At 35.3% G+C, this 26,604-nt stretch overlaps 1 protein-coding gene across 2 annotated transcripts in view; it reads left to right on the top strand.

Annotated features, from left to right (window-relative positions):
* The first annotated feature begins 11,972 nt into the window (after positions 1-11,972).
* Positions 11,973-26,604, top strand: part of sox13 (SRY-box transcription factor 13) — a 50,305-nt gene continuing 35,673 nt past the window's right edge. For both annotated transcript variants that reach the window (XM_073826155.1, XM_073826154.1), the window contains exon 1: positions 11,973-12,183. The gene's annotated coding sequence lies outside the window, so the exon portion shown is untranslated. The remainder of the gene's footprint in view (positions 12,184-26,604) is intronic.

Below are 26,604 nucleotides of genomic sequence, written 5' to 3'. Positions count from 1 at the left end.
CAAATGCATAAACATAAATGTCTGGTCTAAAAACATTTTTGCCATATAAATAGCTTTGTGTGGAAAATAGATCAAACTATAGCAAGTTTGACGTCATTGATGTCATATGCAAGTATGCCAGTTTAAAAAATAGAGTTTTCAAAGAACTTTTAGTTCAGAGTAGGAGCACATCTGTCCTCTGTTCATCTAGTTCAAATATGTGCTAATGATGACAAGGTTATGGCTTTGATTCCCAGATAATGCATGAACTGAAATGCCATGTCTAAAACCACTGAGAAGATTGCAAGCATTCCAGTTTAAAAGAATGAGTTAGAGTGACTACATCTGTCCTCTGTTCATGTAGCTCAAACTGTAGAGAATGGCTATAGTGATATCAAGGTTATGGGTTTGATTCCCATAGAAAGCATGTACTAAATAAAAAAAAATGTAATATCATTTGCTTTGGATAAACGCATCTACCAAATGCATAAACATAAATGTCTGGCCTAAAAACACTTTTGCCATAAAAATAGCTTTGTGTGGAAAAACAGATCAAACATGAAGTACTATAGCAAGTTTGACGTCATTACTGCCATATGCAAGCATGCCAGTTTAAAAGGTTTCAAAGATTTTTAGTTCATAGTATGACCACATCTGTCCTCTGTTCATCTAATTTGAACATGGTGCAAGGCGCTAATGATGCCAAGGTTATAGGTTCGATTCCCAGGGAATGCATAAAATGCATGAAATGCCATTTCTGAAACCATTGACCAGATTGCAAGGATTCCACTTTAAAAGATTGGGATTTTAAGGTTTTACTCCTTAGTGTAACCACATCTGTCCTATGTTCATGTAGCTCAAATAGTAGAGAAAGGCTTGAACAATGCCAAGGTTATGGGTTCTATTGCCAGGAAATGCATGAACTAAAAAAAGAAATGCTTGAATATAATATCAGTTGCTTTGGATAAAGGCATCTACCAAATGCACAAATGTCTGGCCTAAAAACACTTTTGCCATATAAATAGCTTTGTGTGGAAAATAGATCAAACATGAAGTACTATAGCAAGTTTGACGTCGTTGATGCCATATGCAAACATGCCAGTTTAAAAGATTGAGGTTTTAAAGAGTTTTAGTTCATAGTGTGACCACATCTGTCCTCTGCTCATCTAGTTCGAAAAGGGTGCAAGGTGCTAATGATAGCAAGGTTATAGTTTCGATTCCCAGGGAATGCATAAACTGAATGCCATTTCTGAAACCATTAGTTTTTAGTGTAACCACATCTGTCCTGTGTTCATGAAGCTCAAATAGTAGAGAAAGGCTTGAGTAATGTCAAGGTTATGGGTTCAATTCCCAGGGAATGCATGAACTAAAAAAAAAAAGTTGCCATTTCTGAAGCCATTGATAAGATTGCAAGTATTCAAGTCTAAAAGATTGAGTTTTAAGAGTTTTTAGTTCTCAGTGTAACCACATCTGTCCTATGTTCATAGCTCAAACAGAAGAGAATGGTTCTAATGATACCAAGGTTATGGATTCGATTCCTAGGGAATGCATGAACTAAAAAAATAAAATACTTGAATGTAATATCAGTTGTTTTGGATAAAAGCATCTATCAAATGCATAAACAAATGTCAGGCATAAAAACATTATAAAAGTACCATAAAAATATTCCATAATTCGATTTCAAAGTTTGTACCATATAATAGCTTTGGGTGGAAAGGGAATGCATGAATATTTTTTTTTTTTTAAACAATTAGCTTGAATGCAATATCAGTTGGTTTAGGTAAAAACATCTACCAAATGCATAAATGTAAATGTCTGTCAAGCTCCAAGAATATTAAAAAACATTATAAATGTAGGTTATAGGATCAAATCCCAGAAAATGCATAAACTGAAAAAAGAAATGCTTGAATGCAATATCTACTGCGTTGGATAAAAACATCTATCAAATGCATTAATGAAAATATATGTTCAAGAACAACAAAAAGTACCATAAATCAGTCTATACCACTTGTGCACTACATTTGAAATCTGGTAAAGACTTAGTGTGGAAAATATATCCAACTTAAAAGACCAGACTTGCTGTATGCAAACATGCATGTTTAAAATTCTTTAAAGAGTTGTTCTTCATAGTGTGACCACATCTGCCCTCCATTTATCAGGGTTTGTACAAGGCCTGGAAAACCCTAGAAAAAGCAATATTCCTGAAGAGGTACTTAAAAAATGCGTTAATTATTGAAAGACAATGTATTTATGAAATAAGTGTTTCATTTTGTCAATAAGCACATAACTTTTCACACAAAATTCATGCAATTCAAAAAATAATACAAAAGAGCTATTCATTTTAAACTTAAGACATCACTCTTAGTGATTTTAAAAACCTCATAGTGACAAATGAAATTAAATCAAATCAGTTTAAACCATTGCGTCGGAAAATGATTCACTATTTTGTTTAATCGGATGGCGAATCATTTGTTTCAGATCGGGACTTCAAATCGCGTATCGCGAATCATTTGATTTAGATTGGAATAGGTTCATGAATCATTTAGCGATTTCGATGATTCAAATCAAATATTCATGCTATGCAATATGAAGTCCCGATCTAAATCAAATTCAGATCGGGACTTCAGATCGCAAATTATTTGATTTAGATCTGAACATTGGAGTGAGTTCGCAAATCATTTAATCAGATCGGGATTCAATGCTGGTTCCCTAATAATTTGTTTCAGATCAGGATTTCTGAGCGATTTTGCTAACCTTTTTTTCTTAAACAGTAGAAAACAACAAACCACGATGCTTTGCAGATTTACAGCAACATACAGTGCCTTGCAAAAGTATTCATACCCCTTCATTTTTTTCACATTTTGTTTTGTTCCAGCATTATTTTAAACTGCTTTAAATTAGTTTTTCTCCACATTAATAATAATGACAAAGCAAAAACCAGATTTGCAAATTTGACAAATTTATTAAAAATAAAACACTGAAATAAGTACATTGCATAAGTATTCATACCCTTAAAGGTCCACTGAAGTGCCTTGAAACACGCAGCGTTATTCTATGTGGTGACGTACTTTTAACTGAAACAAAAACATATCGCCCAGCCCCGCCCACTTATTTTGAATAGCCAATAGCGTTCCATTAATATCTGCTGGGCCAGAGCCGTGAGCTCGGTAAAGCCGCATTTGTAGCTTATGACAGCCACAGTCTAATTAATTACCCCACAGATTCAATATGAAACTCTTGCTAAAACAAACTAGTGATCATAATCATGCTGAGGCTGTGTAGTTTAATACATGCCGATCGCACATATGAGCGCATATGATCTGCTCCGTGTATTGCGTCTTTGTGTAGGGGGCGGGACAATACGGACTCTAGAGAGCATTTGATTGGACAGAACGTTTGATGAGAAACCGAAGTGCACGGTGATATCATCAAAATCGTTGATTCATATTGGCGGAAGTGACGAGGCTGTAAGTTTTGAATGCCCATATCTTGTAAACGCGAATTTTGTCGTTGTTTTGAAGCACACTAGACTATAGATAATCTTAAGGGTAATATATTCATACTAAAAGCCAAAAAACTTTAATTTTGATTTCAGGGGGACTTTAACTCAGTACACAGTTGAAGCACCTTTACAGCCTCAAGTCTTTTTGGGTATGATGTGACAAGATTTGCACATCTGCATTTGGCAATTATCTGCCATTCTTTGCCTCACCTTTTCACCTCTCAAGCTCTGTCAGCTTGCATGGGGGATGGCAGACATTTTCTAGAGTCCTAGTTGTTCCAATCGTCTTCCATTATGGATAATGAAGGCTACATGCTTCTGTGATCCTTCAATGCAGAAGATTTTTTTTTCTGAACTCTTCCCTAGATCATTGCCTTAACGCAAGTCCGTCACTGAGCTCTACAGGCAGTTATCTTGACCTCAGGACTTGGTTTTTGCTCTGATATGCATTTTCAGCTGTTAGACCTTTTCTGAGAGGTGTGTGCCTTTCTAAATCATACTCATTCAAATGAAGGTGCCACAGTTTAACTCCACTCGAAGTGTAGTAACATCTAGAAGCAATATGAATGCTCCTGAGCTAAATTTCGAGTGTCCCAGTAAAGGGTATGAATACTTATGCAACAGGATCTTTTCAGTTTTTTATTTTTAATAAATTTGCAAAGTTGTTAAAACCTGTTTTGTGCTTTGTCATTATGATGTATGAGATGTAGATTGATGTGGAAAAAAAGTAATTTAAAGCAGTTTAACATAAGGATGCAACATAACAAAACGTACCAAAAAAAGGAGTATGAATACTTTCGCAAGACACTGTACTGTATACATATTCTACAGTATGAATTTGTTCATTTTGCAGTAATAATGCTGTGAAAACTACAGAAATTTGTTACAGTGTACAAATCCCTTAACAAAAACAACAGTGGCTTTACTATAGTAAAAGTGTAGTATACTGTAGTAATACACATCTGAAATAACTAAATTTTTGCCATTTTTAAGTGAGATCCCTAATCTAAAACAAAAATAGTGCTTGAAAAGTCCTGGAAAGAACCCTGATTTATGTAGCTCAAACTGTAGAAAATGGCTCTAGTGATGCTTAGGTTAAAGTTTAGAATCCCAGGAAATGCATTCATTGAACAAAAGAAATGCTTGAATGCAATATCAGTTGCTTTAGATAAAAATATTTACCCAAATGTCAAGCTACAAAAATAGCACACTGCAAAAAATGCTTTTCTTACTTAGATTTTTTGTCTTGTTTCCAGCCAAAATATCTAAAAGATCTTATATCAGGAAGGATTTTCTAGACAAGTAAAAATTATTATCTTGTTTTTAGTAAAAACAAGTCAAAATGAAGTGAGTTTTTTCTTAAAACAAGCAAAATAATCTGGCAATGGGGTAAGAAAAAAAATCTTATTTCAGGCAGACAACTAGATTATTTTTCTTACCCCATTGGCAGATTATTTTGCTTGTTTCAAGCAAAAACTCACTTAATTTTGACCTGTTTTTACTAAAAACAAGACACTCATTTTTACTCGTCTAGAAAATCCTTCCTGATTCAAGAATTTTTAGATATTTTGGCTGGAAACAAGACAAAAAATCTAAGTAAGAAAAGCATTTTTTGCAGTGCACAACAAAGTGTCATAAAACAGTCCATTTGACTGGTGCACTACATTTCAAATCTAAAGACATATGATAGCTTTGTGTAGAAAACAAGTGAAATTTGAAGCACCATAGCAAGTTAGACATAATGCAAAATTCAAAATTCAGTTTTATTTTAAACAAGATAAAGTTTTAGTCTTTCATAAAAAAAATAACACTACAGGTTTGCAACAGCATGATAGTGAATAAATAATGACAGAATTCTCATTTGTATATTAACTATGTCTATAAAATTTAGTATGCAAAGTATGTTGGCAAGGACCTCTTTGCAGCTTGTTTGCATTATGGGTAGAGGAGACTGTGCTTGCTTTTGAACTGGCATTCATCTCCCTTTTAACACATGCAATATCCTTTCCGTCATACATACTGTACTTCTTTTTGTAACTGATTGTATATTTAGCTTCAGTGCTGTGATGCTCGTTTCTGTAGAGTTTTTCATACCGCAACACGAGTTCCAAACAAGCCGAGGTTATTGCCCTTCGCCCGTATCCTCCGGTTTGGAGAGAGAATTCTGGCACGTCGCAATGCCGAAAAGCCTGAAAGCACCATCAGATAAACTTGTTTGGTGCCTCTCAACCCATTTCGTTCAGGTACGAGAAATTTGATGAAAGCCAAGTTGCACAAAAAGCTTGTAATTGGCCCGAAAATAAACGAGGCCCAACTTGCCACTCAAACCTTTCGGTTCTCAAACCACCTGCTGCTTTTTTGCTATTGCTTTTACCTCAATTAGGTTGTGCAGACCTGATTCTTGTGATTTCGCTGAGCGCTTGCGGTCGAAAGGAATGTTTTGCATCGTATGTTTCTCACAAACAAACACGTTTGTTGCTTGAAATCGACGGAACAGAAATCGGAACGGGTTGCGGCTTTCCGATAATTCTCGGAAATAATACGCTCGACCTTATCGCGTATGTGTTTTCGGGCAAATATCTGTCGTGTTTGCTGTTCTATATCACCCTGGTTCCCTCCCATGCGGTTTCAGCTACTATCTGGCTCAGTATTATTTCCCCATCAACATCTTTTGCACTTTTTTTTATGAGGACACATTGGTTTTTGTGAAGTGCATACATCGACAAAAATGCCATTTTGGTTGGAGAGTAAGCAGCGCAGACAGCAGTTGCAAAGGAAAATTATTTCAAGGTGGTTTATGCCATTCTCCCACAATTCCACATTACTGCCACACTGAATAAGCATGATTGATTTGATGGCCTAGTTAATTAATAAAATGTCAAAGGTTCAAAATTAAATCCACTAAATTGCTTTTAACAAAGCCATTTTGAATTCTGCACACTGATAGCATCACTAAAGTACTGTGGTAAAACACTGTGTACTCTATAAATCTGCCACTTCTAATCAGCTTATCGTTCTCACGTATTGAAACAAGCACAAAAAAAATGTTTCTATCTTAAAATGCATGCATGTAGTCGATAATCAGATTTGTTCAGTGCAGTGGGAAAATGTGAAATTAATCATCATCAATAATGCTTTTAATGAGACACATTTGCATGCGTTGATAAAGATCTTTAATAGATGAGGCTGGGGGGAAAACAGCACAGCTACGCACAAGCAAACAGGAAGAGAGAACACAGGCATATCCGCTCCCAAAGTTCTTTTTATAATATGTGCCATTTTTTGCAACCACAATGTGAGATTAATCTTATTAGTCACAATGATTGCCTAATTGGTATAGTGTGTAGTGCGGAGAATGCAGAGTGATTCTTACGAGTCTGACAGGCAGGGCTGTGTTATAATGAAGACAAGGGGTCTAAAGAACGCCTGGTTGTTTTCCAGACTGAATTAACGTCTTCATTCTATGGACTCATTTGCATTCGTAAATGCCAAGATGTAGAGTGTTTGGGTTCACCAATCTGTTGATGGACAAAGGGTTGTCCTGACATCGGGAGTTCACAGGGAACGTTATCTAAGGCCAGAAACATACTCTATGCAAGTTCACAAGTAAACCATTCATAGGTTGATTCCTTCAATGAACACTGAAACATTACTTATGTGTTTGAGCATTCCAATCTTTTTGGGAAACCTGTTTGAAAACAGGCATTATATATTTTCTTTTTACTTTTATGGAAAAAAAACTATACAATTTTATATATACATATACAGTCAAAACAAAATTTATTCAGACACCTTCAACATTTCTCACATTATCACAGTTTTTTCGCTATAGCTTAGAAAATGGTAATAAAATATGACAAAAACTCAAGTTAAACTGTGTCAGAACAATTCATCTTGATAATGACAGATAACTTTGATAGAAAGGTATGTAATGGATTACAATCAACCAAAAATAACAATATTTACACAACTAGTGTAAAAAAAGTGACTTTTAAAAAAAAATAATTTTTGGTCCCCAGTTTTACTGGTAGTCCACTGTATGAAGAATTTTTGGGTATAATATGCCATAGAGTACTTTATTTTGTGGTTGTCAATTACTTAAATGAACTATAGTGTTATGCACCCACTAGTAAAAAAATATCAAAAATTATATCTGGTGTCAGAATAATTTTTGGTTTGACTGTATGTATGTGTATATATATATATATATATATATATATATATATATATATATTTTTTTTTTTAGTGGTGGGCCGTTATTGGCGTTAACGTGCTGCGTTAACGTGAGACTTTTATCGGGCGATAAAAAAAATATCGCCGTTAATCTATTCTCAAAATTGGGTTGGGAGCTGGGTCTAAACTACGCAAGCTATGATGATTTTCACCTTGATAGTTTAACGCGGTTGTATACCAAAGACTATAGAATATGGTCGCGCGTTTATGTCTCCTCCGCCAAAACACAGACGGGATCACGTCGTCCTCCATTCATAAAAACCGAATCTACTATAGCGCGAAATGCCACGTAAATTCGTCGTTTTTTGGATTCATAAATCAAATATGATCTGTCACTTAATTCAAATCGCGATATGGACTAGTGTCTGTGAAAACTGAAATTTAAAAAGACCGTTTTAATATGAATCCGATATGTTCCGTTTGCCTAGCTGTATGTATGAAATTCATACTATGAATGGTGGGGACGAGCTTTTACTACACGCATACTGAAACACACGTGACGCTCCCGGTAATTTTTTGGCATTTTCATCTCACATGAACAGATAAACTCTATCTCCAAAACTGCTGTGAGTGTCACTTATGCCGTTTCATTTGAGAAAACTCGCATCATGTCATACTGTATACACAGAAACTTCACGGCAACCTGTCAAAATAAAAGTACGGCGTAACATGTTTAGTCATTATTTGGGTAGCACACATATTCTGAATGCCTTCAGCAGAATTCAAATTAGCCATTTTAATCTAGATTAATTCCAAGATTTAATCTAGATTAATCTATATTAAAAAAATTAATCTATGCCCACCCTTAATATATATATATATATATATATATATATATATACATATCAGGGTTGCCAGGTTTTCGCAACAAAACCCATCCAATTGCTACTTAAACCTATCTTCCTAAAAAAAATTGCGTTCCAATATTCAATTATTGGGGTCGCTTCAACCCGTGGACATTTCTTGTGGGGACATACACAGTGTATACACTTTATATACTAAACTAAGTATGTAAATGTGACCCTGGACCACAAAAGTGTCTATTTTTTTTGACACTGAGATTTATACATCTTCTGAAAGCTGAATAAATAAGCTTTCCATTGATGGAAATACAACTTAAAAAAAAAAACCTGGAATCTGAGGGTGCAAAAAAATCTAAATATTGAGAAAATTGCCTTTAAAGTTGTCCAAATGAAGTTCTTGGCAATGCATGTTACTAATTAAAAAATATGTATTGATATATTTACGGTAGGAAATGTCTTTACTTAATATCCTAATGAAAAACTGATAATTTTGACCCTTACAATGCATTTTTAGCTATTGCTACAAATAAACCGTGCTACTTTAGACTTGATTTGTGGTTCATGGTCACATATATGTGGAAAATATATTGAGTTTACTATTTTCAATAAGAAATAAATATGTTGCACCGCATTTTTTAAATTTCTTGTGCGTTACAGTGGCTGTGATGAACCTCAAGGGGGCGATAGAAATACCTTCAAATTCGTGTGTCATTAAACCTGATTTAAAAATATTTAAAAAATGTAGTTTAATTGACAACATTCTCTTTAAACTGTCACTCTATGACAGTTTATAGTATACTATATACTCTCTATATAGTGCTCTCTAACACTGAGAACACAACATGTACTTGAGTTACGAATTTCGTTCTGACACAATTTGAAAAGCAATGCATAAAATCTAACTTGCATTAAAGCATTTGCATTTATGTGCTTTCTTAGAGTATGCATCAGGCCTAAAAGTTGTGCAACTGGTAAAAAAAATGTACTTATAGAATATTTTTGCAACATTATTAACATTTGATAAAAACTCTGAAGTTCTAAGGGCAATTCTTGATCATTTTATGAACATTAGAGGCCTTAAACTGTGTAAAACTAAAAAAAAAAAAACAATTAAGAATGACGTGAAATTGAGAGAAATGTTTCAAGAAGGAAAATGGAATAATTGTAACACATTCTTAGAACATAAATTTCATTATCTGTGATAAACAACAGCTTGAATCACTAATAAACACTATGCACTCCAGGACAAAGGGTGCGGGTCCATGCTGAAGCGTACAGTCCCCAGATGGACAATAAAGACTTCTTTTTGGCGAAGCTTTTTTCAGAAGAGCTAGAACACTGAGGCGTTATATCAGCTCAGGTCTTTCTCAACCCCTTACAAAGCTTCTGTCTGGGTAATCCTTTGGACAAATGAAGAAAATGGGAGAGGGTAATGAAAAAAAAAAGTCGGCACCTTCACCTCAGCCCAGCGGGGGACACAAAGGTAGAAGACCTGAAAAGCTGCGAGCAGAACAAAGGTGCGAGCGTTCGTCTAAAGCCCCCAGAGTTACTTAGTGACAAGAGAGTGACATAGAAATAAAGAAAGAGAGGTGGATATAAAAGGCAGAGGAAGAAAAGAAGGATGGAGAGGGTTAAAGAAAGACAGAGTGGAAAAAACACAGAAGAAGTGGTGGTGCTGTGGAAGGGGGGGTAAGGTTCTGTAATCCTGGAATAGTGGTAGTCAAGCATCTCCATGGAAACAGGCACAAAGGCCTGTGGTTTCCTATTGATGGCTAATTGTATTCTTCACAGCTCTTTTGTTAATTGTTGTCTGCCCAGCTCCTACTTCCTGCTGGGCCACTACACAAAGGCAGGAACAGAGGGGATTAGAAATGGCACATCGGCTTTGCGCTCTCACCCCTGCGCGGCGATGGCTAGTTGTGCGTGCGCTGAGGGAAAAAGAGACAGAAAGAGACATAAAAACGCAGGTCTGGAGCGCTTTGAAGGGCTCCGGTGAATGGGATTGGCTAACGGGCCCCCGTGCAAATGTCACACGGGGTGTCTGTGATGGAGCCCCTCGTTACACACAACTTTAATACAATGACGCTGCTGTTGGAAAGGTCTTAATTGATGGTTTGCTCAAAATGTTTAAGTATTGCGTGTCAGGTTTGGCAAGCATGCATATGGCATGCTGCTATTTTTCTGTCATAGCACATTTCACACTTGATTTGAAAAATAAATAGGATTTTTTTGTTTTTTCCGCCATAATCTTTGTTTATGTTTTGTCTTGCTTCATTAGATGACATGCAATATATATATATATGTACCTTTTAAGGAGTATATTAACCCCAAAAAACATTATTTGCTCACTCTTGTCTCAGTTGCTTTTGACTTTTGAAAGTCTTTTGAAAACTGAAAAAAAGCCCTAAAGTTTCATAAAAGTCCATACAACTCATTCTAGATCACATACCACCATGTTTTTATGTCAGAATTAGGTTGAAACTGAAATTATTTAAATGGAAATTCAAATAAAAAGTATAAAAATGCATATTACCATGTGCCTTGTCCGAAATTCTGCATTTGTGGATATTTTCTTAATTGTGTGCATTAAAGCTACAATAAACAAAGCATAAAATGACATTAAAACTTTAATTGTGAACTTGAGGTGCTTTTTTTGGCTTGATAACTAACATGAAAAGCACTAAAGATTCATAAAAATCCAGACAACACATTCCAGATCACATACCAACATATTTTTCATGTCAGAATTAGGCTGAAACTGAAATGATTTCAATTAAAATTCAATATTTTTTTGAAAATAAAAAGCATAATAATGCTTTAGCATTTGTGCAACTCTGCATTTGTGGATTTTTTTTTTAATTATGTGCATTAATGCTACACTAAACAAAGCTTTAAATCTGAATTCAAGGTGCTTTTTTGGCTTGGAAACTGACAAAAAAGCATTAAAGTCCATACGACATCATTTACAATCAGAATTAGACTGAAATTTAAACTGTTTCAATTGAAATGCAATATTTTATTCTAAATAAAAAGTAAAAAAATGCATGTTGTCATATGCTTTTTCTTATAAAGCTGCATTAACCAAAGGATAAAATGACCTTCAAGCTTAATTCTGAACTTGAGCTACTTATTTAGCTTGAAAACGGACAAAAAAGCACGAATGTTTTATAAAAGTCCATAAAACATTATTTACAGCCATATTATGAATTTGTGTCAAACTGAAATTTAAGCAGTTTAAATTAAAATGCAAAAAAGCTGAACTTGAAACAGCAGGTACTCATGAATAGAGCATCTCCCTTTCCCCCCTTCAAGGATCCCAGCATTTTTTCTCTCGCCAAGGGAAACCCAGAAAGAAGAGCTTTCCCTTTAAGAGGGAGGTGAATGACAGGCAGCAGGGACCGAGAATGTTGGAAACTGAACACCAGAAAGTCATTCTGGAGTGAAGGGAGGCTGGATCGGCGCGAGTGCGACGCATTCATCAGCTGTGCGCTTGGAGTCTCAGGTTGTGCTGTGAAGCCGCTGATAGAGGCGTATTATTCATTGACACGAGGAGAAACCACATTTTGCATGCGGCGTTATCGATTCTGCGGGCCCAGAGACTACGGAAAGACTGGAGGAATAAAGTTTGGGGAGCGCAAAGCGCAGCGCACAGTGCTTTTGGAGTTGGTAAGTGGGCAAATGGCGCTTTGTTTGAAACTTTACGCACGAGTGTTTGGCACGTTAGACACGTTTGTTTCTCTGTTGTTGAGAGATATAACAAACTAACAAAAGTAGATCATTGGGACGAGGATTTTGATTCACTAGCCTATCATTTACCTGAATCACCTTACCGAGCGTTTTACGCATCCGTAAAGTCAAAATGGCCCGGTTTTGAGAACCTGCAGAGCAAACAAAACTCACTTTGACTGCTATTTATGTATCAAACGAATTTGTTTCTCACCTGAAACTGTTCTGTGGTGTGTGTGTGTCAGAACAGCACGTTAGCTCATACGGTTGGATAGGAAATGACAACCTGCTTTCAGTCCGTACTTAAGTACTATTGATGTGAGCTGAGCTCAAATCCATTTAATGTCCTCTCAAGGCCACTGCACCAATTCACTGTACGTTTCGAAACTAAGTTCTTATTTTATTTTCAAAGAAGTTCCTACTCAATTTCACACAAACTTGTAATGTTGAATATGAAAATCAGCAGTTTGTAAGAACGCATTTGCAGATATGTTCGTTTTACCTCACACACGAGGTATAAACAAATTAAATGCATTTTTAAATTCTGTTTTTGAAAGTTAGATTGCCTTGTTTGGATTGTTTAATCACTCATTTCTGAATATGAACTGACCACTGAGTAATAGGTTAATGTGATCATTCTTGTGCTTAAAAGTACATGCACAATTAGCATAAAATGAAGGAAATTAAATAAATTAGCAGCTCACATTTGTAGTGGTTGACTGATATGGGCCTTTCAATGGCGCTATCTAAAGAGCAGGTGGCCAATATTATGGTAATTTAATAGTTTAATGACAGCTAAATATATAAATAAATATATATTAGTTTTTCTAATTATTTAAAAAATCATTTTAGAATTAAATAGCATTTCATATATCATTTACTTTTGTAGTTTTATATGTAATCTTATATTCTATTTTCCAAAACACACACATATGTACATATGCACATATGCATATATATAATTACATAAAATGTGTTAATATAAAATCTGTCTATCTCTTTACATCAGTAGTTGAAGTGTGTGTTGTTAATTCTCTGATTTCAATAGACACTCTGTTTTTATTGCATCTAAATGTTTGTTTTTGTTTTGTTTGTTGTTTTTGTAATTTGGAGCCCTGCTAAGAGTTGCTCTTCAGGCAGCCGACAGGTCTGACAGATTTTCTGTGTGAAGTGAGCTGTTGATCTCTCTGTTAAAGAATATCAGCCTTCCGGAATAACCAGAAAGCAGAGCTCCTCAGGGCAGACCGACTGTGGCGCATTTGCTGAATAGGTGTTAAACTTTGATAATGAGTTCTAAGTAGACATTTCATTGTCGCCGTTTGTGTCTGCGTGGTTAAATAAGCCAGTCGTGCCGGTGCAGGCAGCATATCCTGCTTTTATCCCGCCAAGAACATCCAGCCACCTGAGTTGTGCACCTCCATTGTGAGCGGGCATGTCGACGGATCATTAAATGGGAAGTTGGCGAAGTGGCCGCGAGTGTTTGGCTTCACAGTGGCTGACTCTGCACAAAGCCGCCTGTCAGTAGGGAGTCTCTGACCTTTTGCTTTTTCCCCTCGTCTTATGTTTACGCTATGCCTTATTTTCCTTCTTTGCATCCTTCTCTGTTTCAGCTCCATCTCTTTGAGAGGTTTGAGAGGTCAGGAAACCAGTGGTGCTTCTCTCTAGCTGTCAGTGCGTCTATACATCCGGTCTTGAGCCCAGATCACTTCACAAGCTGATTTATACAAACTCTGTGGTTCAGTCAAGGCTTACATTTCTAATGCAGCACTTTGGAGGGCAAACATACTGAAATCAGGTTGTTTAATAGCTTTTTGAGACCTGGTCTAGTTTCTAGTGGCCAACTGATGGGGGTTTTCCAATGACTGATATCTAGATCAAAGTACGGTCGTTGTCGGAATACAGTTTTGACAGCGAAAAGCTGAGATGAGAAGAAACCTACTTATTTTACATAATTTTTTTTGGGAATGATTACTCTTTAAAAAAAAAGCTTAAGTTCATGCAAGGAGAAAATAACACTTCTATTATTAGTCCAAATGCACTTTAAAGTGGACTAGTATCATCCAGTTAATTGCCCTGACCAGTATGTTGAACAATTTAGGGCTGATTTAATCAAGTGCTCGAATTAAAAAAAAATCCTGGACTCCTGGATTTTTTTTTAATTGCTTTAAGTGCTTTCTTCGTTATATTGCATATTATAAACATTTTGTTTTTCTTAGCATCTTTATTTCATTTTGGCGGCACATTTATGATAAAGTATTAAACTCCATTTTGATTGTGTCGAATAACTGGCAAAATATCGCAAGTGCTGCGTTCCCCCAGGAATCCATCGCGATTTCAAAATAAAAGCTCATACAATTATTTTGAGTTTACACGTTTTGACATCCACATATTCAAGAAATTACAGTGGCTGTAGAATTTCTGTCTAAAGAAGAGGCAAAATATAAAAAATTATATTGATAATTTTAATTAAATGATGTTTAGTTAATATTAAACAAGGATTAGAAGTTTAAAAACAATCGTCAGGGCGTTGGCGCCCTCTGCAGGCATTTGTTATTTGCCTCGTTGCTATTATATATGTATTTTTAGTAGTTTTAAAGCCTATTGTTTACTTAGGTCTATTTTAGGTCTATTTTGAGTATAATCGTCAAAATAATCAACTGAGTACTCGATTCAACAATTTAGGGCTGATTTAATCGAGCACACGATTTAAAAAAAATTCCTGGACTCCATTTTGCTTGTGTCGAATAACCGGCAAAATACTGAAGTGCTGCATTTCACAGAGAATCCATCGCGATTTCAAAATAAAATCTCATAGAATTACTTTAAGTTTACACGTTTTGACATCCACATATTCAAGAAATTACAGTGGCTGTAGCATTTCTGTCTAAAGAAGTGGCCAGATTTTAAAGAATACATTGATAATCGAATATTAGTTTAGAAACAAGAACATTAGTTCTTTTGTTTATAATACATGATGTATTTTAAGTTTTGCGCAGTGATACTGCTTTTGATACTTTATTTGAACTAATTTTAATTGCTTCGTTGCTATTGTATATGTATTTTAGTCATTTTAAAGCCTGTTGTTCACTTAGGTCTATTTTGATTATTACAAAATGAATTCTAATGATTAATAACTCGATTAATCGTCAAAATAATCAACTGAGTACTCGATTGATCCAGTTAATTGCCCTGACCAGTTAATTGCACAATTTAGGGCTGATTTAATCGAGTACTCGATTTAAAAAAAAATGCTGGACTCCATTTTGCTCATGTGGAACAACAGGTAAAATACCTGAATCCATCGTGATTTCAAAATAAAAGCTCATACAGTCACTCTAAGTTTACACGTTTTGACATCCACATATTCACAAAATTACACTGGCTGTAGCATTTCTGTGGCCAGATTTTTAAGAATACATTGATATTTGAATAAATGATGTTTAGTTAATATTTAACTAGGATTAGATTGTGTACTAAAGTGTAAAAACAATCGTTATGTATGTATTTTAGTCATTTTAAAGACTATTGTTCACTTAGGACTATTTTGATTATTACAAAATGAATTCTAATGATTAATAACTCGATTAATCGTCAAAATGAGTACTCGATTGATCCAGTTAATTGCCCTGACCAGTATATTGAACAATTTAGGGCTGATTTAATCGAGTACTCGATTTAAAAAAAATCCTGGACTCCATTTTCCTCATGTGGAACAACAGGTAAAATACCGGAATCCATCATGATTTCAAAATAAAAGCTCATACAGTCACTCTAAGTTTACACGTTTTGACATCCACATATTCACAAAATTACACTGGCTGTAGCATTTCTGTCTAAAGAAGTGGCCAGATTTTTAAGGATACATTGATATTTAAATAAATGATGTTTAGTTAATATTTAACTAGGATTAGATTGTGTACTAAAGTGTAAAAACAATCGTTATATATGTATTTTAGTCATTTTAAAGACTATTGTTCACTTAGGTCTATTTTGATTATTACAAAATGAATTCTAATGATTAATAACTCTATTAATCGTCAAAATAATCAACTGATTACTCGATTACCAAAATAATCATTAGTGACAACCCTATTACACTCTAAATAAAGCAATAGCTTACACTTGGTTTGTTTTTTTGGTCACCTGTCATGTTTTTAGCTAAATAATTCTACTAACATTTGCCATCTAAAGGCGTCACGATGCAAAAAAGTTTCACAAGTTGTGCTGAGACCTTTGCAGCGCTGACAGACTGACGGACAACCTCGTGACATTATTTCCCAGAGGCTAGAGAGTTTAGCTAGGACAGGCGAGTGAACAAAAGTCTATTCTTTGTGTTATTCAAACTTCGACCTCTTCTGTTCGGGTCCGCATTGTTTCATGTGTCCTATTGAGCCGGGGTTTGATGAGAGGGAGACAACAATAGCTTGTTAAGTTAGTTTTTCAGGGCTCGCCACAACATCAATGAAATCAAACAGAGCGGGCCAGAGACACTCGCGCTGATAAATGCGTTCGATCACTGCGGCTGTCCATCAAATCATCTTCACGCTTTGAATGCACCTCGCTGACTGCGTTCTGCTCAGCTGCTTGCGTTTTGGAGTCAAAGAGCTTAGTGTTTTGGGGCCCTGTCAGAAATGTGAAATGTAATTTGGTCTGTAAAGACCTTGGGTTGCTTTCTAACTCTTTGTAGGGTTTGTAAATGCTTACTTAGAGTTCAAAAAGTTTTGTCTTGTTGCAAAGCTTTAAATGCATGTCTAAGCAAAACATTTACTCCATTGCACACATTTTTGTAGATCCGTCTTAAATCTTTAGCACGTTTGAACAAAGAAACCGTCTATAAATAATTCCTAATGGCAAGTTATCTCGTCCGGAATGGTTAAATCGCTTTCCGCACGTGAGAGGTGGCAACTGGAAAGTGCCATGAGACTTTCACTCTTCGCCTACATGTTCCCAAAAACCTCCAGATTTTGTACCACCTACCCTCTTTGCCATTAGATGAGCTCAGACCCACAGCGGAAATTAGACAGGCCTCCATTAGAGCATTAGAACAGAGAAAGTTGCAGCACAATCTGACAGCCGCCCATCAAAACGACCATCCCTCTCTGTCTTTTGTCATAACAGTGAACTCTGCTTTAGGTAAGACTTGCTTTGCAACCTTTTGCGCTTTGCCGTTGTGTTCAAGTTTTTTAGGCTTTTACTTTTTGTTTTTAAATTGCTTTTAGTGCTTTCTAAGTTATATTGCATATTATAAACGTATTTTTCTTTGCATCTTTATTTAATTTTGGCGGCGCGTATTATTTTTGTGCTAAATTAATACTAAATTATATGATGTTATATTATATTGAATTTTAGATCTGATCATTTTGAGTTGGGTAACGCCAAACAGGTTTAGTCCTTCATGCTGTGACTGGACTTTTGAATTTATTTAGCATGCGTGTTTGTTCTTCACCGTGTTCTCAGATTTATTAAAGTGTGTGATGGGCAAAAGGTGAAGTTTCATGTGATGCAAGCTTGAACATGACTTTGATTTGGACTGAATATGCTGGTTTGGGTGTGAGCTTAAACAAAGGTTTTCACATAAAAGTTTTCAGGGGCAAATTGCAGGGTGGATTTATACCCTGAATGTATAATTGTTTAAATTAGGGGAAGAATTGCGCTGAATGAAATGAAAATTGAAAGGAGACAAAGGAAAGCAAACATAAATGCGCTATTCAAATCTTGTTTAGTAATAGAAATGTTCCCATGGCTTAAGTTTATAGGTTGTAGAATCTGGAAAATATAGTGAAACGTTATTCAACCTTTCTACACCTTTGTTTCAAAGTTTTTATCTCCTACAGAATTTTTTTTTAATAAATCTAATTTGCATGTAAATCATTTCCCAATATGTCTTCGCAGGACAAACTTTAAAAAAAACCCCCACATGAAATGTAATATTCTATTCTGTTTAATCATTTACATTTATCTGAATAATAACGTCAGTGCAAATATTGTCAACAGATTTGTGTGGGCTTCATTTGTTTGTTTGTCATGTGTAAAAACACAAATGGCTTGCCATGTTCACTCACTGTCGGATAAACTGTCATTCTAATACAGTAAGGCCGCTTTCAGTTGTAATGAATGTGACCAGGAAATAGTCCCGCAGTTATTTGCATGAACTGCACTGGCCTCCGCTGTGACTTTTGAGAACACAGCGTAGTGTTCCTGCGGGTTGATATTTTAATAGACCACCGTAGCCTCATGATTTGTTTCTTTACAAATTAATCAAGGATTGTTATATATTAATTCACCCTCAAACAAACAGTCCACAGATTGCACTGGGGAACTGGAATAATGACAGTTATTTTGAGGTTCGCAAGGTGACCGGAGGAAATTTTAGTTGTACTTTGTGTTGGGAGAGTTTCTTTCAATAGCTGAAAATACATTCAGGTTGAAGCTCTACATAAATGTTTGCACTCTTTTTACATGTACGGTCAAACCTAATTTTTTTTCAGACGCCTTTAACATTTCTCACAGTTTATTCTTTGTAGTTTAGAAGATATGACAAGAACTCAAGTTAAACTGTGTCAGAACAAATTCATCTACACTCTTAAAAATAAAGGTGCTTTTAAAGGTTTAAGCAATGCCATAGAAGAACCATTTTTGGTCCCACAAAAAACATTCAGTCAAAGGTTCTTTAAAGAACCATCTCTTTCTTACCTTTTTATAGTTTCTACAAAGAACCTTTTGTGAAACAGAAAGGTTCTTCAGATGTTAAAGGTTCTTTATGGAACCATTTAGACAGTTTCTATGGCATCGTGAAGCACCTTTATTTTTAAGAGTGTAGATAATGTCAGATAACTTTGATAGAAAGGTATGTAACAAAACATGGTCAGGTCAAAGTGTCAAATCAAATTTTTGATCCCAATTTTTATCAGTTTTACTGGTTACTTTATAGTGTCCTGCATCCACTAGTAAAAAATATATAAAAAATGACATCTGGTGTCATAATTTTTGATTTGACTGTTGATCGATTTTACAAAATTGTATTTTTATATTGCAGACCTCAATATTTACAAAAACTTCTGAAATGGTTCCCTAATGTCAAATGACACCTGAGCCTTTCAATGAAAGATAAATAACACCTTTAGTTCCTCGTCAGATTCCCAGTTGACTCATCACTAACGTAGAATCACAGAAATGTATCAGTTACAACTTACAGAGAAAGCAATTTAATGTAGTGAAAGCGTGGGGGGAAACGCCTTTGCCAGAAAGCTGACAATTTATGTCACTGTACGTAAGCGCTGACAAATATCACCTCTCTACAGATTAACCACTTTTTTTGTGTGTGTTTTCAGGCTTGGGCATTAAATGCATAAGTTAAAGACTTTCTAAAAAGTTTGTGTTTGGAAGAGCGACTGCAGAGTATATCTGTAATATAAAAAAAAAAACTTGCAAAAACATAACTTTACTGCTGATTTAAGCAACGTGATAATTAATGCTTGCGCTTAACAAAAATAAAAAAATGTAGGTAGGTTTTTGTAGAAATGGGGGGGAGGTTGTGTTTGTATGCAAGTGGAAGTGTGTGTATTTCTCGCCTCTACTTGTGTGAGATGTTTGAGGAGCATCTCGGAGATGTTATCAGAAAGTGTGATACTGCATACTGATGTGGCTTTTAAAACACAAGCTCAACATTTGTTCACAGTGACACTTTTTCCAATCACTCTTTCCTTGCTGCGTTCACTCTGGCTTGTTTGTTCACCGTTTTTCGAAATGATTAGAGGTTGTTTGGGTTTGACCAGCTCAGGACCAATGCTTTTCCCGCTTTTTTGAGAGTTAAATGCATGCAGCACATGCTTTTTAAAAAACAGTTCACAAAAATATGTAAATGTGACCCTGGACTACAAAACCAGTCTTAAGTAGCACAGGTATATTTGTAGCAATAGCCAAAAATACATTGTATGGGTCAAAATGATAGATTTTTCTTTTATGCCGAGTAAACATCATGTTCCATGAAAATATTTTGTGAATTTATTACTGTAAATATATCAAAACTTAATTTTTGATTAGTAATATGCATAGCCAAGAATTTTATTTGGACAACTTTATAGAGGATTTTCTTAATATTTAGTTTTTTTGCACTCTCAGATTCCAGATATTCAAACAGTTGTATATCGGCTAAATAATGTCTTATCCTAACAAACCATACATCAATGGAACATTTATTTATTCAGATTTCATATGATTTATGTTGTTGTGGTCTAGGGGTCATAAATAACCATTTTGCCTCATTTATTTCAAATCCAAAGTTGCATGGATTTGGACATGCATGGACAGTATGCCGATATTTTTCATCTAATTTTTGCAGATACCGATACTCATATATTCATCACTATGTCACAACCAAAAACATTGGTGATGTCAACTTTTCACTAGTACATCCTGAGCACGAGTTATAATATTTCTCTTATCGGCAAGACATATCGGCATAATTTTATATTGATTTTATACCGAAAATATCGATGCCGATATTTACATTTAAAGCCATTATCGGCCAGTTCTAATATCAGTCCGATAATATCGTGCATCCCTAATGGGCAGCTCCCAAAATGCAGAAAAAGTTATAATATTTATTTTATCGGCAAGACATATCTGCATAATTTTTTCATATCGGACCGATGCCGATATTTACATTTAAAGCCATTATCGGCCAGTTCTAATATCAGTCCGATAATATTGTGCATCCCTAATGGACAGCTCCCAAAATGCAGAAAAAGTTATAATATTTATCTTATCGGCAAGACATATTGGCGTACTTTTTCATATCGGACCGATGCCGATAATTACATTTAAAGCCATTATCGGCCAGTTCTAATATCAGTCCGATTATATTGTGCATCCCTAATGGGCAGCTCCCAAAATGCAGAAAAAGTTATAATATTTATTTTATCGGCAAGACATATCGGCATATTTTTTTCATATCGGACCGATGCCGATATTTACATTTAAAGCCATTATCGGCCAGTTCTGATATCAGTCTGATAATATCGTGCATCCCTAATGGGCAGCTCCCAAAATGCAGAAAAAGTTATAATATTTATTTTATCGGCAAGACATATCGGCATAATTTTTTCATATCGGACCGATGCCGATATTTACATTTAAAGCCATTATCGGCCATTTCTGATATCAGTCCGATAATATTGTGCATCCATAATGGACAGCTCTCAAAAAGCAGAAAAAGTACCATCAAAAGTTCATTTTGGACTGAAATATTAATACATTTTTTAGTTAAATAGCTCATAGGAAAACTTCTGGAAGTAATTTTCTCTCACAACATGCCAAATCCTTCTCCAGTTCCATCATATCCTTCTGGTGTTCCTCCGTCATGCCTCCTTTTCCCACCCTTGTTTCTCTACTAACCGTTGTTTCTCAGCCGTGCGGTGAGTGTGTATCCTGTTTTTGACAGCAGGAGCCCACGTGCTCCGTCCTGCGCTGGTGAAGTGGCTGGCGGGGTGGGGAGGGAGGCGCAGGGTCTCAGGATGTCCTGAAAGGTGAAGGTTTCGTCTTCTCTTCCTGTCTGGGTCCTCATTTTGAGAGATGGAGCTCCGCGATATGCCCCATCTGAATGTGCCACCAGGTGGTAACATGATGGAGAAAAAACACCCTCATGTTGTCTGTAATTTTGTGAGGAACATTTTGAGTAGCTAGGTTTGAAACACTAAGAATGATTGCGTGTAAGATGTAAATAAAACTCAATTACAGTCCACAAAAAAAAAAAAATGCTGGGTGTAATACAACCCAGTGCTAGGTGAAATATGTGACAAACCCAGCAATTGGGTTGTTGTTGTTAAATGTTCAAACCCAACCCTTTGGTTAGTCTTATTTAACTCAACTATTGTTAAAAAAATATTATATGGCTCGCTTAAAATAAACCCATAATAAGTTGTAAATAAAAAATCAGGCATAATTACTAGAGGCAATACTAAAAATCAAAAGGTGAACATTTATTTATAAGCATTTTAAATTTTTAATTATATTTTAAATCACATTATAGTTACTATATTTTTTAATTATTTACTCTAACAAAAACACATAGGGTGATATAGACAAACCTAGCGGTTGGGTTAAATGTTTAAGGGTAGTTTTATTTAACTAAACTTTTGGTTAAAAATTGCTATATTTCTTTCTTAAAAGAAACCCAAAATAGGCTGGAAATTAACATTTATTAGGATGTGGGTTAATGTCCACGTCAAAAGAAATTTACAAAAGTAATTTTATCTCAATAGAAAGCACATTAAATGTAAGTAAAGTGTCTACTTTGAAGGTTTCAAACAAGTTTTTGAAGAATAAAATGTTAAAATTTGGTTGAAATAATTGTCATTGTCATTCAGTGTAACACAATGTTAATGAAAAATTCCAACAACATGCTTATTCTGACTTATACATATTAAAATATGTAAAAGAATATAGGTGCCTATTAATTATTTTTTTGTTTTAAACTAGTAAACTAGGCAAAACCTAGGATAGTGGCATTTAAATTTTAATGCAAAAATGTAGAATTGCAACAAATTAGTTTTTGGGGTGAAAGTAATTCAAATTTTAATATGTCATAAATTAATTTTTGTTGTAAATATGCCTGACAAGATTGTTACACTGAATGACATTTTAGTGGGTGTCTTCTGTAAATCCAGGAAAAATGTATGATATTTATTTATTGCTCAGAAAAAAAAGAAAAAATGCAATTAAATTAAACTAAAAACTTAACTTTTTTTTTTAGAAAAAACAATAACAATTTACAGCAGTATTACATAAAACTACCCAAAAGGTTTGGTTAAACATTTTTTAGAGTGTATTAGGATATTATTTCCACTAAAATATTTGTTTATAATTTTTTTTTTTTTGTGTGTGTGTAGCAAAGCAGAGAGGATTTGTAACAAATAACAACTTCGATTTGTGACCCTGGACCACAAAACCAGTTTTAAGTGTCACAAGTATATTTGTAGCAATAGCCAAAAATACATTGTATGGGTCAAAATTATCGATTTTTCTTTTATGCCAAAAATCATTTAGATATCAAGTAAAGATCATGTTCCATGAAGATATTTTGTAAATTTTCTACCGTATATATTTCATAACTTTTCATTTTTAATTAGTAATATGTACTGCTAAGAACTTTATTCGGACAACTTTAAAATTTTCTTAACATTTTATATTTTCATATTCCAGGTTTTCACATAGTTGTGTCTCAGCCAAATATCGTCCACATCAATGGAAAGCTTATGTATGCAGCTTTCAAAAAATATGATAAAATAGTTCACAAAAAAAGTTTTGTGGTCCAGGGTCACATTTAAGTTTCACAAACTGAAAAAAGAAAAGAAAAGTGTAACCCTGGACCACAAAACCAGTCATAAGGGTCAGTTTTTTTAAATTGAGATTTATACATCATATGAAACTTGAATAAATAAGCTTTCCATAGATGTATGGTATGAATTGTTAGGATGAGACAATATTTTGCTGAGATACAACTATTGATCTGGAATCTGAAGGGTTCTTAGCAGTGCATATTACTAATCAAAAATTAAGTTTTGATATATTTATGGAAGCCAATTTACAAAATATCTTCATGGAACATGATCTTTACTTAATATCCTAATGATTTTTGGCATAAAAGAAAAATCGATAATTTTGACCCATGCAATGTATTTTTGGCTATTGCTACATAAGACTGGTTTTGTGGTCCAGAGTCACTAATGCATTTGTGTCATTCGTGTAATGCTTCAAATATGGCACGCGAATCATACAGGCTACTTTTACAGTACCTTTCTATTTATTTTTTGACCATGACAGCTTGGATATTGTGCGAAGTATCTCAGTTTGTCTTGCACAGTTTTAAAATAACATCAGGATGGGTAGATGATCATTCTGAGATGTCTTTTTGGATCAGTGGAATGTCCTAAACCCTTCAAACAGTTCAAACACCACGACCTTATTGTCAGCACCCGCTGCTTCCCAACACATCTTCACTTTGACCTCAAGACTGGGACCTGTGGCTGCTTAGAATTACCTGTTGTGTTCCTCGCAGCACAAAACAGGCTGATCTGGTAGCCATGACAACCCCATAGATGCACTGTTTTTTGCAAAGACCAACTCATTTCAAAGACCTGTAGTCATTCAAGGACGTGCCAGCAAAACCCATAACCTTCCGGAGCTGACGTTATGATTCTCAGCTTTGGAAAACAACGCCTAATGCACTCGTATGCTTACATAAACAAAATGAGAATGGTCCATCTGAATCGAGATTGAATCTAAAAGTGTGCCAGGCTTAGAAAATAGCACATTTTAATGTCTTTCGCCTTTGTCTTTCTTTGCCTGAAGGGGGTGGCGGAACGTTTTTGTGCGGCTTTTTTTCGCAAAGGGGGCCCTTCGCTAACATCTTTTATTCCCTTTCTCTTGTTATATTTCTTTATTCCAAGTGTGTTTTGTGCTCGGCCTCCTTTCATTGCCCCCTCCTCTTGTCTCTCAGATAAATGCCACACTAGCCTTTCACTTGGCGCCACAATAAGCGGACTGTTTTAGGCCCAGAGAGGCACAATGAAAGAGGCTGCTTTTTAACCTGCGCTTCTCAAAAGCACAAGGAGGAAAAAACGGCGGCGACCCACTCTCCTTTCTTTCTCCTCTCCCCCTCTTTTGTGTCCAGAGCGTGGTCGTACCATCATCCCATTTATACGTCTTATTTAGAAGGTCTCAAAAGAACATGAGCCCAAAATTCTGATCTTTAGAGCTGCTTTTGTTGGGGAAAAAGACAAAGTCGACTGGAGAAAGTCGCCGACAATGTATGTTTTGACGTTTTGTGCTGATTTATGGGAAATATGTGAGGCTGCCGCTTCAGCTATAGGCACTTTTGTCCCTTGGGACTTTTTGAAAAATAAGTTCTTTTAATTTGTTTTCATGCATTCATGCAAAGTCACAAATTTTTTATATATTTCCAACACATCTCAAATGATATATTGTGTTTAAAAACATTCTGTGCTGGAAATGCACATACAATTTGAAGAATTAGGCAAAATTACAGCTTGATTGATCATAAATTACACTCAATGGTAATATTAAGTATAGTTGTATTGCATGTGTTTTGTGTTAAACATGCTTTTCACTTTTTGTCTTTGGATAATTCTTGATCACTTTTAGTCATTTGTCATCTACAGAAACTAGAACATGTTATAAAATAATGCCTCACACAAAAAATATATATGTATATATATATATATAAGAATTATCCAAAGACAAAAAGTGAAAAGCAAGTTTAACACAAAACACATGCAATACAACTATACTTAATATTAAACTCAATGGTAATAATATTTTAATAATATATATATATATATATGGTAACACTTTAGAATAGGAAACACTTATTCACTATTAACTATGACTAATTAATATTTAGTTAGGTAGTTAAGTTTAGGTATTGGGTAGGATTAGGGATGTAGAATAAGGTCATGTAGAATAATGCATGAATATGTGCTTAATTAGTACTAATAAATGGCTAATATTCTATTAATATGCATGCTAATAAGCAACTAGTTGAGAAACCGTAAAATAAAGTGTTACCATATATATATATATATATATATATACAGGGGTTGGACAAAAAAACTGAAACACCTGGTTTTAGACCACAGTTAGTATGGTGTTGGGCCTCCTTTTTTTGGCCAATAGAGCATTTCGTCTTTGGAATTGTCATATACAAGTCCTGCACAGTTGCCAAAGGCATTTTGAGCCATTCTCCTCTTGCAGATCAGGGGTCAGGTCACTACATGATACTGGTGTAGGAAAATGTTATCTGACTCGCTCCTCCAAAACACCCCAAAGTGGCACAATAATATTCAGATCTGGTGACTATGCATGCCATGGGAGATGTCCAACTTCACTTTTCTTGTTCATAAGACCACTCTGTGGGGTTGGACAATGAAACTGAAACACTGGCCAATATAATGTTGGAGGTTTCATGGCTATATTTTTGCAGCCTGGTGGCCAATCTTCACTGACTGCACATTCCACCAGTAAGAACAGGTGTGAACGTTGACTATGTGCACCCAATGGTTCAGACATTGTACTCTGAAGGTGGTACCATGTATCAGGATGATAATGCACCAGTACACACAGCAAGACAGGTGACAGAGTGGTCTGATGAACAAGAAAAGTGAAGTTGGACATCTCCCATGGCATGCATAGTCACCAGATCTGAATATTATTGTGCCACTTTGGGGTGTTTGGAGGAGCGAGTCAGATAACATTTTCCTACACCAGTATCATGTAGTGACCTGACCCCTGATCTGCAAGAGGAGAATGGCTCAAAATGCCTTTGGCAGCTGTGCAGGACTT

This window comes from Garra rufa, chromosome 20 (assembly GCF_049309525.1).
Source record: "Garra rufa chromosome 20, GarRuf1.0, whole genome shotgun sequence".
NCBI lineage: Eukaryota > Metazoa > Chordata > Actinopteri > Cypriniformes > Cyprinidae > Garra > Garra rufa.
This window is presented reverse-complemented; position numbering and strand designations above follow the sequence as displayed.